Source organism: Neoarius graeffei, chromosome 5 (genome assembly GCF_027579695.1).
Source record: "Neoarius graeffei isolate fNeoGra1 chromosome 5, fNeoGra1.pri, whole genome shotgun sequence".
In the NCBI taxonomy this organism is placed as follows: Eukaryota; Metazoa; Chordata; class Actinopteri; order Siluriformes; family Ariidae; genus Neoarius; species Neoarius graeffei.
This window is the reverse complement of record NC_083573.1, coordinates 7,781,886-7,796,942: the sequence shown is the minus strand read 5'-3', so window position 1 is coordinate 7,796,942 and position 15,057 is coordinate 7,781,886.

Below are 15,057 nucleotides of genomic sequence, written 5' to 3'. Positions count from 1 at the left end.
ATGGTTTACATTATTTACTAATAATGAGTAGTACATGTGTACCATATGTCCGAAAATATGGTTTGGATGGGGCTGTGAGCTGCTTGAGTGTCACAATATTGTCCTGTTACCAGGTTCACAATCGATGCTCTGCGTAGTTACACAACCAAATGTGTGATATTTCGACCAATCACAAACAAGGAGGCCAGACAGAACAAATTTGACGGTTAATCCAAACACAAGCAGTAAAGCACATTGTATGTAAGTATCGTAGTCAGTCAGTATGGAAGCGTATTGCTGCCACACCAGAAAAAAATTAGTATCACGTGAAAAGTTTATTCTTATAACAGTATATTTTTCACTTTGTTACGTGAGGTAGCTTGTAACCATGGAGCCGTCCGTGCCCCTCCAGCTGATCAATAAGAAATGATGCTACCTCCAGTGGGTAATACTCATTCTTCCCTCTGTACAGCGCCATGTATTTTTAAAATCCTTCTTAGAGTGCACATACGTATTCGAATGTTATCCATCGTGTTCAGTAACAGCAGAATCTTGCCATATCTCAACCCACACAGGAACTACAACTTGATTAAATCATGTAAATGAGCCATATTACCCAGTTTATTCTCCGCCTACCTCGTTCACACCATAGATTCAAACCCGAGTTTAAAGTTATCACGTAATAATGTGAAAAGTTTCACGTTTTAACAAAATAAGTGATCACGTTATACCGTGGAACTGATTTTTTTCCCCCATTGTAGCAGCAATACACTTCCATAACTCAGAGCAAAAGTTCTGGACGTGTTTTTTCAAATTTACATGCGATTCTCGTCTCACAAATGTACTTATATTTTTACGGAGAAGGTTACGTTGGCTAAATTTGGTCGTGGAATGACGCAAGACAGCTTTCAGACGCTTTATATAAGACAATGGTATTTAAAAATATTGTCTTAAAGGTAGACTGCCTTTCTGATTTTTCAAGTATAGGTCATAAAAAGAATTTTCCCCAACACCCAATTATTTTTGTTTAGTGGACCGAAAGCTACTGAATTTGAATAAGAGTTCCAATTTTATTAGTTGTTTTTCTAATAGAACAGTGAATTTAGTTCCACGTGGCCCTAAATTTTCCGTGATTTTTTTTTTTCCTGCTTCACCATGACCAGATTCAAGATACTTCGTCATGCATCGCGTGGTGGGCTTTCCCCGTTCACGCAAGGAATTGTGGGATACAAATTTGAAACAGGAGAGAAAAATGGAGGACGTGAGCGTGCGAACGAAATGTGAAAGACTGACTGCGGTAGCGGAAAACGGGAAGAAAAGACGTTATGTTGCGAAGGAAAGGAAACGCAAGACCAAACTAATAAATATCGGCGGTCAGCAAGCACCTCGGTGTGATCAGCTGTTCGTTTAGCGACAGAATGATGGAACTGTCAGTGCACGCTCAAAGATAAACCTGCGCATGTGCACATGGACTTCCTCTGTCTGCTTGGCTGCACGAAGCGAACGATTTCATGCACATTATTTGCTTGGGAATCCCCTCAAATTAAATAACTTCCCAGCCACAGAATGGCCTGTTTTTTTTTTTTTTGTGAGATATTACAGAAATAAACGTATCACAATGACCAAATTTCAGAGGGAACTAAATTTCACCGATTTTATGAAATCGAAAGGCAGTCTCGCTTTAATCAGACAACTGCTTCCTGAACAGAGCAACATACTATTTAGGGAAAGTTATTAAGGATAGGGTTGGACTGGAACCACTCTGAAGTGGTTTTGAATTATTTTCCATTGACAGCATATTCAGTAAATAAAAGTATTTTATTCCTTTTATAACACAGCAGTTTACTGAAGAGTTCTACTTCTTATCCGCTTATAGGTATGTTTAATGTTTTACAATATCTGTGAAACAAGTTAGTTCCTGTTCTCACTTATGTTATAGCAGCTATAAACATTCATTCCCTCAAAAGCTGATTTTTTTTCTCTCTCGAGACAAACGTAACACAACCTGCCGAGTTTCCGAGAAACCACAAAACGTAAAGTCTTACACGTTTCCTCACCAAAAACCACCATATCAACACGTATAAATTTTTCTTTCGTCATGGTAATTAGGATTAGACGATTTGAAATGGCCACCAAGCAAGTACATTTGAATTAGCTGTTACTATAGAAACCGTAAAATATCAGAAGACTTTCTGACCAGTCAGAATCGAAAATTCAACAGCTTCGCGGTCTAAAGTTTGTGAACATGCAGTTTCTTGTCTTCGCCAGACTCCATGAAGACAAGTTTGGATGTTGGGGGTGGGGGTCTTGTGTGTGTGTGTGTATATAGTAATCTTTATAAGCATGAGATGTAGACTAGGAAGAGGGTTTTTGTTTTTTTTGAGAATCAAAATGGTTCCTGTGAAAGTGTGATTAAAATATGGGAGTATGAAATGTGCCGTGTTGCTTTTGGGGAAAGCGAGTGAAGTGATTATTTCGCATGTTCGGATGCATCAGATATTGATGCCCCAATGGCGCTCAGGTGCCTTGTTGGAAGGCAAAAGCAACTGAAATATTTGGTGCTGTTTTCTATCCGCCAGTGCGTTTTACTTTAGCTGTACGGCATTTTTAAAAAACTCTCTCTTTTCTCTGTAATCACTCTAACTGTATATGAAACGTTGCTTTGTTGCGGAGAATTCTGAACTCGCTCTCCGTTTGCTGTCATGTAACACTTGTACAACGACGCTTGCTTTCTCAGTGTCCTTATTTTTAACAGATCTCGCTGAGCTTTTCACTTAATAGCTTCACTGATGATCTAATAATCATCAACTTCAGTTGTCTCATGCGGGTAATGTTTTTTCTGCCGTTGACGAGACATTATACATTTTTTCGGAAAAAAAAACAACAACAACTTGTGGCCTATTTTAAATCAAAGCACAGCGGAAACACAGGCCATTTTGAGCACTATTGGTTTGGTTTGGTTCGGCCAAAAAATATTTACAGTACCAGTCAAGAGTTTGGACACACCATCGAATTCAATATTTCCTGTCTACAAGTAATGATGGATGTCGTTTTTCTTTACTTAGTTGAGCTGTTCTTGATATAATATGGATTAGTACAGTTGTGGTGTGGAATAGAGCTATTTACTGTATTTCCTGTGAGATGATGTCAAACGCATTAAGAAGGCAAGAAACTCGTCCACTAATTAACTTTTGACAAGGCATCCCCGTCACCAGAATTCGAATCGCGTCACCGGTCTCCAATGACCCCACAATCACCGTCCCTACTTAAGCTCAGCTCTCACACGCTGACTTCGCGAAGTATTGTTCCGTGTCCCGTACCTGACTTTACCAAGCCATTTATTTGCTGACTGACTTTCTATTCAAGACCTATGTTCCTGTTTCCTTCCGACTTCGTCTTCTTGTCTGCCCTGCCCTGCGCTGTTCGCAGATCGATCAATTGACCAACCCATGCCTGTTTCCTGACTATGATTCCTGATTCATGTTTTGGCTTGATCTGCAGTTTGCGCCGCACCCGCTCTCCCCTGCGTTTGCGTCCGTAAGTGCCTGCGATCTGACACACACCTGTTAATTGAAAAGCATTCCAGGTGACTACCTCATGAAGCTGGTTAAGATAATGCCAATAGTGCACAAAGCGTCATCAAGGTCAACACTGGCTACTTTTAAAGAATCTAAAATATGAAACTTTTTTTTTTTTTAACACTTTTTAATTTATTTACCACATAATTCCAGAAATGTTCCGTATGTTATTTAATAGTTTTGATGTCTTCATTATTGTTCTACAATGTAGAAAATAGTCACAATACAGAAAAGCCCCTATGCATGAGTAGAGGAGGGGTGTACAAACTTTTGACTGGTACTGTATACCTGAATAACTAAATTGATTGATGGATTCATTCATTCATTCATTCATTAACTGAAATGTTTGTTTGTTTGGTTGGTTTTGCACTAAAACATCTTTAGACATCTTTATTAAGCTATAAAACTATGAAAATCGAAATAAGAAATAAAACACAACAATACTGTGCTTTTACAGGAAAATAATCAGTGATCGCTTTTCTGAGCTGGTTTGATGCTTCGAGTCAAACTGTTACTGCAGTTTTTTCTCTCAAGTGCTTTATTCCTTTTATACCACAGCACTTTGGCAACAATTACATTTTCTTTTAACTATTAACGAATGCCACATTATCATTTTATATCAGTTTATAGTTATATTTATTGTTTTGGAATGTACATATTAATGTATCTAGTGTTTCATTTGATAAGATTATAAAAAAACAAACAAAAAAAACCCAAAAGTGTACTAATTTCAAGCTGAAAATGAGACAAATTATCTTTTAAGACCATTTTAAGCTTGAAATTCAGAAGTGTTGAGAAATAGGTTTTATAATCTTATATTTGGTTTCTACTAATAATAATCTAATTATATTCAAATGCTCAGATGTCATTATTCTGCAGTGTCGCTTGAGTACGAAATTAAAGAAGCAAACATCAGACGCCAAAAACATTTTTTTTCCCCGAACCAAAATCCCACGACTCAGACCATCGTACGTCGGACCCCAGAACCGTCAGTTCACCCTGATTGGTGAAAACTTCTAACTGCTGTCAATCACAACACTGACCTGTTAGTGTTTTAATGGAAACACTGGCTGGCACTCAAGACCTCTGTGCAGTGTCTGTTTTTATATGTCTTTGGTAAAGAAAAAAACTAGAGTAGCACGTTCTCAGTGAAAGATATTTTATACAAAGCGGAACAAACTGCTAACTCACTCTGTTCTCTGTACAGTCTGTCAAGTTTGGTTTATGGTTTAATAATGGTTGAAGAGGCTCGTCATTAAAGCTGAGGTTCTTGATATAATAATAATAATTATTATTATAATCCAATCACCATGGTTCCTGGACCCTGCTTGAAAACAGGCATTTACTGCTACAACTTGTGGGACTAAGGATTTCTTTGGTTTGTTATTTCAACCTGTAACATAGTATTGTAGTACTTGAGACTGGGCTTGGTCCCAAGACCACTTTTTTGAAGGTCTCGGTTTCATCTTGGAATCGAATGCATTTTCACTCGGTCTTGTCTCGGTCTCGGACATAGAGGACTCGGGATTTTATTTCAAAACTGGTCAAGACCACAACTGTGGGGGTTTCACTAAATTGCCTGTGTATTGTCTGATTTATTCGTCAACTTTGTTACTGTGATTGGATGTAAAACTTCCTGTTTCAAATGCAACCAATAATGTGACTCCTTGCTGATTCGAAATTTTACTTACTCTTAACAACCATCACCCTTCCCCCCACCCCCTTCACACACACAAGTCTGATCCTGGTCTTGACTTGGTCTCGTCCTGTCTTGGTCTTGACTTGATCTCAACCCCTCAGAGTCTTGGTCTTGTCTCAGTCCTGATACACTCTGGTCTCGGTCATGACTTGGTCTTGGTTTAGGTGGTCTTGACCAGTGTTGTAGTCAAGTCACTAAACCTCGAGTCCGAGTCCAGTATCAAGTCCCCAGTGTTTCAAGTCCGAGTCAAATCCAAGTCATTAAAAAAAATTTCAAGTCGAGTCCACTATTGATCTGAGTCGAGTCCGAGAACAACACTCCAACCGCCCCATTTGACAGTGGCTGTTGCTGCCTTTATGTGAAACTGTTTACGGTGTGCGTGAGAGTCCGCTTGGTGCACACGCTGTCCGGAGCGTGCCTGAGAGTCTACCTGATGCATGCACCAAGGCATGCAGGTGTGACACGCTTGCACAAAATTCGTACAAAAATTAATGTAGATATAAATATCGTATGTCAAATTATTATGGCATGTTACAAAAAATAAAGAAAAAAACCAAGTCCTCATCTCCAATTTACGAGTCTGAATGCAGTTAATGTATGAGTCCGAGTCCAAGTCATCAGTGCTCAAGTCCAAGTCAAGTCACGAGTCCTTAAAATAAGAGCGCGAGTCGGACTCAAATCCGAGTCCTGGACTCGAGTACTACAAGCCTGGTCTTGACTACAACCCGACTTTAACAGTGTTGTTCTTTCGGAGACGCTTCCAAATAGACCCCTTTTAGGAAGCTAAAAACCATTAACAATCCATCAACCTTTGAGGTTGATCAATGGTTTTCCCCATCAGAACCCAAACCTAAGGATTTCTTTGATTTGTCCTTTCAAGGTTTTTCATAATCTGTTGGTTTGTTGCCTTCATGTGTTTATTTTCCATGAGGATTTCTTTTGTTTTTGGAACCACAAGTGTTTTTTCTTCTTTTCAGAGCTCCTTTTTTACGGATTTATTAGGTTTATTCCTTCAAGGAGCACAATCGAAACAAAGGTCGAGAAATCTCCAACAAAATGATTCCCTTTCTAAGTAGTACTGATTTTGTAAGCAAGGAACTGTTATCAATCCAAAGAACCCTTGAAGAACCTGAAGCAACCAAGGTGTTGAAGTTTTTTCCATGCCCCCCCCCTACCCCCGGAATCCTAATGAATTTATTTGGGTTTGCTGTGTAAAGATTCTCTTTAGACCCAAAAGACATGTTTTCCTCGGGTTGCAGAAAGTAAAGTGTTGCAGAACCTGTTTATTTTTCCGTGTTTTTTTTTTTTTGGTTGTCCTTTAAAAGTTCTATTTAGAACCCGACAACACTGTTTCCTTTGAGGAACCTTTTTTTTCTCAGAGTGCAGAAATTAAGATGTAGAATACACTACCGTTCAAAAGTTTGGGGTCACTTTGAAATGTCCTTATTTTTGAAAGAAAAGCACTGTTCTTTTCAATGAAGATCACTTTAAACTAATCAGAAATACAATGCTAATGTGGTAAATGACTATTCTAGCTAAATTCTACTAAATGTCTGGTTTTTGGTGCAATATCTCCATAGGTGTATAGAGGCCCATTTCCAGCAACTCTCACTCCAGTGTTCTAATGGTACAATGTGTTTGCTCATTGCCTCAGAAGGCTAATGGATGATTAGAAAACCCTTGTACAATCATGTTAGCACAGCTGAAAACAGTTGAGCTCTTTAGAGAAGCTATAAAACTGACCTTCCTTTGAGCAGATTGAGTTTCTGGAGCATCACATCTGTGGGGTCGATTAAATGCTCAAAATGGCCAGAAAAATGTCTTGACTATATTTTCTATTCATTTTACAACTTATGGTGGTAAATAAAAGTGTGACTTTTCATGGAAAACACAAAATTGTCTGGGTGACCCCAAACTTTTGAACGGTAGTGTAGTCTTTTTTTTATTTGGTTTTATTTCTTTGGTTCTATTTAGACCCCCAAAACAGAGTTTGATGTAGAACCTGATGCCAGAATTCCTTGAACCCTTTTTTTCTAAAAGTGCAGAAACCTAAGAGTGTTGCAGAATCTGTTTATTTGACCTACTCTCCCCCATCCAACACTGAGGATGACTCTAAGAATGACTCTGTTGATGGTTTGTCCCTTCATGGTTCTGTTTAGAACCCAACAACAGAGCGTTTTCCTTTTGTGAGTAGATTTGTCGTCTATTTGACTTGGTTTTCGATACACAGCTGTTTCCCTGACGTTATTTTCACCTGCTGTTCACAGTGAAATGAATGATTTTTGACACACGTTTTGTATACAAAACTCTAGGTTTCTTCTTTACCGTGTAATTAGAGAGTATTGTACAGAGAGTATTGTATAGAGAGTATTGTTTACTCTCTGTGAGTATGGTGTGTGTGCTATCCTCTGCGTAAAGGTGCTCCCTTTGAAATCGAAGCCATTCTCCGTCATTACTGCAAACTGTCCGTGAACATCAATAAGTGTTTGTCGGTATATATTAATAACGTGATGTGATTGCAAGTGCTCTGGGAAGATGTGTAAATATTTCCCTCTTTAATGGAGGAGCAGTTTGACGGACCGCCGTCGTGACACTTCGGCTCAGACTTTTCATTCAAGATGGTTGATGTTTTTCAGTCACAGCTTTCCGTGTCGAGCGTTTTCAATTCTCAACTCTTACTGAATTGTTTGCACCCAAAAAAGCATTGATTTGACTGTACATTCTTCCAAGACAAAAAAAAAATAAACTTGTTTACATATTGGTTTCACACTTCTGTCTGGTGATGGTTTTTAAATTATTTTTAAATTCACGAGAGAGTTTATTCTTTTCTAAACACCACCAAATTTGTGATAAAGGTTTTTCAAGAAAGAAAAAGGCAATGTAACTATTCATTCATCTCTGCTTTACGTTCCTAAAGCTTGCTACACTGAAGGGTAAACAGGACACTGATTGACTGATCGATCGATAGATTTGGTTTATCTTCAAATTGGTTTATCGTAAAATTGGAATTAAAATAAAAAGCCAGCACTTGTGTCTGTCTTCACCATTCTGTGACACAGTTGTTCCCTCATTAGCCTTTTCTTTCTTTTTTCTCTCTTTGGACGGTGTAAACGTCTGTTCTATGGACTTCCCAAGGGAGGAAAACATGTTGTTGTTATTATTATCTCATCTCATTATCTCTAGCCGCTTTATCCTGTCCTACAGGGTCGCAGGCAAGCTGGAGCCTATCCCAGCTGACTACGGGCGAAAGGCGGGGTACACCCTGGACAAGTCGCCAGGTCATCACAGGGCTGACACATAGACACAGACAACCATTCACATTCACACCTACGGTCAATTTAGAGTCACTAGTTAACCTAACCTGCATGTCTTTGGACTGTGGGGGAAACCGGAGCACCCGGAGGAAACCCACGCGGACACGGGGAGAACATGCAAACTCCGCACAGAAAGGCCCTCGCCGGCCACGGGGCTCGAACCCGGACCTTCTTGCTGTGAGGCGACAGCGCTAACCACTACACCACCGTGCCGCCTGTTATTATCAGGGGCGCCACCAGAAATTTTGGGCCCCATGAAAGATTAGAATTTTGGGCCCCCCAACTTTGCCCACCCTCGTCACAATTGCACTATTGTCATTATTTGACTTTTGATAGCCCATGGACCTTGAGTTTGTGACTTTGTTATTACATGTTGTGTATTAACCTACCAGGGACTAGATGAAAACTGGTCAGTGACTAATTCTAGTGCATTTACAATCACAAATGAAAATTCAAGATTTTGCCACATGCCTTTTTGTGCTAGGACAATTGGTAGTGAAATGTGTGATGTGACTGCTAATAAATCATAGAACACGTAACCATGTCAAACACTTGACTGGTGTCCATTATTAGCAACACTTTAATCTAGCAAACTGTATATGGCGCTCGCTCATTAAAAACTTCAATCCTAAAGCATTTATGGGTTGTATTGCTGCTTACCTCCTTCTCCAAAGGGGGGTTCAGTGGTTTGGTAGGGCGGAGGTCCCCCGAGGCTGAATCTGTGCATATTTAGGGCACCCCATTAGTTATGAAACTGGTTATTAGCACTAGTTATTAGCACCAGCATAACATAATATTTCATCTTGTTTATTATCACACAAGTCAGTTCAGTTATTAAAATGGAAAAAAATGTCACTGTACAAACTGTAAAAGTGTTCTCTTGATGGCTAATCCAACCACGTTCATACTGTTCATTTACCATTCGCTAATATTTTGAACACACACGTGAGCGATAGCTACCTTTCTTTGGGAAAAACTGAGTGACCAGTTGCCTGCCTCTCCGGTCCCTCTCAGCTTTCAGCTGCCTTTCTTCACGTTTTTGACAGCCACTCTTCATATTTAGCGATCATAGACTGTACGCACTCCACTGCTGGCTGGCTGGCTGGCTGCTGCACCGCAACACAGCAGCAAGTAGCGTTGCACTGATCAGCACACAGATTTAACGCATCGCGCTTCTACCAGAACTGGACCGTACCATTTCGCAAAAGGGGGAGGGTTAAATGACAATATGTTGAAGAACTCAAGAAATAGACAACCTTGTTCAATTAGCTCATTTTACCAGATGGAATATTGCATTGTTGTTATTTCAAAAGTCTTATTAAAATCATTAAAAGCATATTATCAGCCCCTTAAAGGGCCCCATGGCAGTGCTGGGCCCCTAGAATTGTTCTAACCTTTCCCCCCCTGGCGGCGCCCATGGTTATTATTATAATATTATTATTTAGCATTGGGAAGGAGTCTCCAGTGTCAACACAACACTTTAACAACAAATAACATCATTATCCCATTTCCACTTCAGTGGATCTTGAAATTGCTGAGGTTTAGTGGACACGTCATAGTAGTAGTTAGACAAGGGTCATTTCTCGCTCAGTTTTCAAGATATCTGGATGAAACTAGGTGTCCATTTTGGTACTGACCATCTGTGATCTCCATATCATGCATGACGTCACATGACATCATGACGGTATTTTATGATGTCATAAAATTTTCAGGAATGGCTATGAATGGGACCACCTGGTACAGTACCAGGACAAGCTAGACAAAAATCTTTAATGCCATCTTCCATGGCCTTTATACCTTAATACCTTTTTGCACTCCTTTGACCTCTGACCTTGACCCTTTGCCAGAGGGTGGCACAGTGGTGTAGTGGTTAGCATGGTTTCCTCACAGCAAGAAGGTTCCGGGTTCGAACCCAGCGGCCGGCGAGGGCCTTTCTGTGTGGAGTTTGCGTGTTCTCCCCGTGTCTGCGTGGGTTTCCTCCGGGTGCTCCGGTTTCTCCCACAATCCAAAGACATGCAGTTAGGTTGATGTGGGGCGGCCTTGGGCTGAGGTGCCCTTGAGCAAGGTACCGAACTCCTGACTGCTCCCCGGGCGCTCTGGTGTGGCTGCCCACTGCTCTGAGTGTGTGCGTGTGTTCACTGCTTCAGATGAGTTAAATGCAGAGGATGAATTTCACTGTGCTTGAAGTGTGCATGTGACGAATAAAGGTTTCTTTCTTCTCTTAAAAATTAGGTCAAAGGGTACTTATGCATTAAATCGCTACTCCTCCATTTTTTTCATGAATTTTCACCAAATTGGGTACGAAGAACCTATTTGGGAGGCTTCAAAATAGTTCTTGTTGGTTAAGTTATTTGACCTATTTTCACTGAGTTACGTTACCTTGAACTTGTCAATTAGGTGACTCTATAGCAAAAAGTCTGAGTTTTGTCTATTTTTCATGGTTTTGAGCTAGCCTTGCTCCTTTGCCAAAGAAAAACATGTTTTAACAAGTGTTGCCAGGTAAAACAAACCTCACCTGGTCGCACTGATGAGGAATATGAAGGAAGATATTACAAAAAAAATATTTTGACCTTTTTGGTGACCTTGACCTTGATTTTGACCTTGTGTGTGGTGATACTTGGCCAATAAACATGGTTCTGATTCTCATTCGCACACCATACTGATTTTGACCTTTTTGTTGACTTTGACCTTGATTTTTACCTTGTGTGTGGCGATACTTGGCTAATAAACATGATTCTGATTCTCATTCACACACTGTACTGCTTTCAGCCAATCAGAACACATCTGAATGAATATGAAGGAAAATATCGCGAAAAAACGATTTCGACCTTTTTGGTGACCTTGACCTTGACCAGATGAATCTCAAAATGTTGGAGGTTCTATTTGAGACCAATGCCCATCTATCCTGAAAGTTTCATAAAGATTGGTCCAGCCATTTCCCCGTAATATCATTCACAAACAAACCCCACCGAAAACAATACCTCGCCCTCTGGTGGACTCCGTCCCAGGTGAGGTAATGAATATTTATAGTTTTGACCTATTGACCTTTGACCTAGGTTAATATTAGGTCACATATTTTCAATGGCCTATGTCTCAAAAACGGAGCAAGATAAGGCCATGCTTACTATTAACCATGAATAAGAAGTCATATATGGGCTTTCATTTAGGAACATTGGTTTTGCACTGGTGTGACCTTGACAGGTCAGATCAATGACCTGCATATTTTAAATGGCCTCTATCAAGAAACTGGTAGAAGATCGGACTTTAGTTAAAGGGCCCATGGCATGGTGGTTTGTTGATGCTTTAAACGGGCTCGTGGAGGCTTCTGGATGTTATATCCGCAGCCTTTCTCAAAATGAACCCTCGGTACGTAGATATAGTCTCCTGGGAGAAAGCCCCATTTCAGTGCTTTTCCCAGTGCGTCGTTTTGCTAATGAGAAGCAGGAGGCGGGGAAGGGTAGGCGGTGGGGGCGTGCCATAGGGGGAGGGGCTGCCGTCTGCCTCCCAAGCCGGCCGAGAGCGCTCCTCGTCGGGCACGGCCAGGTGGGCGAATGCCCTGGTCTGTCCGCCCTGTCTAAAAAAAAAAATGGTACAACTCGAGCCCATGGTAAAACTGGGACTTTGTCATTTTTTCCCGCCTGAGGCCCATGGTAAAACTGAGCAGTGGGACTTTGTCATTTTTTTCCGCATGAGGCCCATGGTAAAACTGCACTTCCAGGAGGGGCTGCTGTCTGCCTCCCAAGCCGGCCGAGAGCGCTTCTCGTCGGGCACGGCCAGGCGGGCGAATGCCCTGGTCCGTCCGCCCTGTCTAAAAAAATGGTACAACTCGAGCCCATGTACCTGGCTAACTGCAGGAAGCGGTTAGCTGCACAGCTAATGTAGCCATTGCTAGGCTAACGCACCGATTTTAAAACATGGCAAAATGACCAGTTATACACTTACTTGTTCGGTGTTTGCTGCTGATGCGGCAGGGATGCTTGGTACGGACCCAGGCTTCAGTGACAGTTGATGTGCAAAACCTGCCCTACTGTCCCAAGTTGTGGAAACATTCATCAGGAAAATGCTTCTGACAAACATACACCGTCTTAGGTAGACTCGACGGCGTATTATTGAAGTAAATAAAATTAAGCCACTGCGTCTTCAGGGGCTCTCCCATCGGCAGTAAAAACAGACTCCTTTCTGTGTTGTTACATCCATGTACAGCGCAAAATGTAGTCATGTGTTCTGCGCATGCGCAGTAGGCTTCACACATGCGCAGTAGGCTTGGTAGAACAAACAGCAACTTTTGAGTTGGGCGGGCAATCCATACAGTGGGTGGGAATCCAGAGGGGGGGGCGTAGGGATCATCTCCCTTGCTGACGTAGGCAAGGGAAGAGTTTATCAACACGCCGTTTTGACGCGCCATTCTCAAATGTTGGGCATAGTTTGGTTTACACATTATGAAATTTCTAGCCACTGGGGTGACTTAAGAAGGTCAGAGGAACTCATTTTAACGTTAAAAAACCTCAGAAAGTGAAAATTTCATGCCATGGGACCTTTAATGTTAACCATTCAATGGTCTATAACTAGAAAAGGGTGCAAGATAGGCCTTTAGTTACTGTTAGTCATGGATAGGAAGTCATATGTGGCCTTTCATTGGGCACCATTGGTTTTGCCCTGGAGTGATACTGAAAGGTCAAATCAATGACCTGCAAATTTTTACAATGGCCTGCACCAGGAAATTGGTGCAACATAGGAACTTATTATGCCGCTTTTCCACTACAAACGCGGCTGAGCCGTGCCGTGCCGAGTCGAGCTGAGTCGGGCTGAGCGGGGCTGTTGGAGTTGCATTTCGACTACAACCGCGCTGAACCATGCTGGCTGGAAGTGGGTGGACACATTGGGTGGAGTTAGCGAAAGTGGGTGGACGTCATGTGATGTCGTTAAGCAGCGCAAACAGTGACATCAGTGACAGTGGCGGAACAAGTCAGAGCCGGGCCGGGGGCGGGGCAAATGACCGGGCCCTTTATTAAAGCTTATCATAACATCATTTTAGGCTACAAAATGTCCGCAACTGCGGTGTTTACCAATTTCAACACTACCGGGTGCAACTATGTTATTTAGTACATCAAGTCCTTCAAACGAACATGTAACTCAGAAACAAAAAACATTAGGATACTGTACATGGCTCATAATAAAACATCAATAGCCTATACTGCGCACATTATTTGAAGGGCATACGAATGAGCGCTCAGAGGTTGCAACGGTGACAGGAAGAGTCAGAAATAAAAGGAGGGCGGTGCAAACCTCACTGAATGCACTGTGTTTACCAATTTCAACACTACGGGGTGCAACTATGTTATTTTGTACATTAAGTCCTTCAAACGAACATGTAACTCAGAAACAAAAAAACATTAGGCGACATACTGTACATGGCTCATAATAAAACATCAATAGCCTACTGCGCGCATTATTTGAAGGGCATACGACGAGCCTTGCGCTCCGCGAACTCGTCCACGATGCTCTGTATGTCACTGATTCAGTGATCTTTTAAGCGGTAGTCTCACGACCCGGATAGTAAACAATAAACATGGAGGACATGGAGTCGTTAGTGTTGCTGGTCTTGGTGCTGTGGCTTGTTGTCACCGACAACGCGAACAGATACTGGCAAGAGCGTATAGATGAGGCGAGGCACATAAGGCTTCAGAAATTCTCGTAATTCGTAATTCTCCTTCTTCCGGGTTTGCGGTGTTTACAGATCCCAGCGCGCTCGCGGGGCGTGTGTGGGCATGTGAGGACACTCCTCCTCACCAATCAGTGCACAGGGGAGTGTCTGCTCACGCCCCCAGCCTCAGTCGGCACGGTTTGGCTCGCTTCAGCCCCACTCCAAAACGGTGCGAGTTTTAGGGGCTAAGCAGGGCTGAAACGAGCTGAGTCGTGCTGGTTTTTGGTAGTCGAAACGCGAGCCGTGTCGGGCTGAAGTGAGCTGAAGCGAGCTGAAGTGAGCTGAAAAAGGGTAGTGGAAAAGGGCCATTAGTTAATATTATTCACCATGGAAGTGTTGTTATCCTTTTCCCTTTGTCATCAGCTTCCAGACAAGTGGCCTCATTTCTCTCAGTTCTGTAACCTTGACCTTTGTCTCAAGGCCTCAGGAGTGGAAATGGGATACCACAGTACCGCTAGTTGTTGTTGTTGTTCTCATCTCATCTCATCTCATCTCATCTCATCTCATCTCATGATCTCTAGCCGCTTTATCCTGTTCTACAGGGTCGCAGGCGAGCTGGAGCCTATCCCAGCTGACTATGGGCGAAAGGCAGGGTACACCCTGGACAAGTTGCCAGGTCATCGCAGGGCTGACACAGAGACAAACAACCATCACACTCACATTCACACCTACGGTCAATTTAGAGTCACCAGTTAACCTAACCTGCATGTCTTTGGACTGTGGGGGAAACCGGAACACCTGGAGGAAACCCACGCGGACACGGGGAGAACATGCAAACTCCAC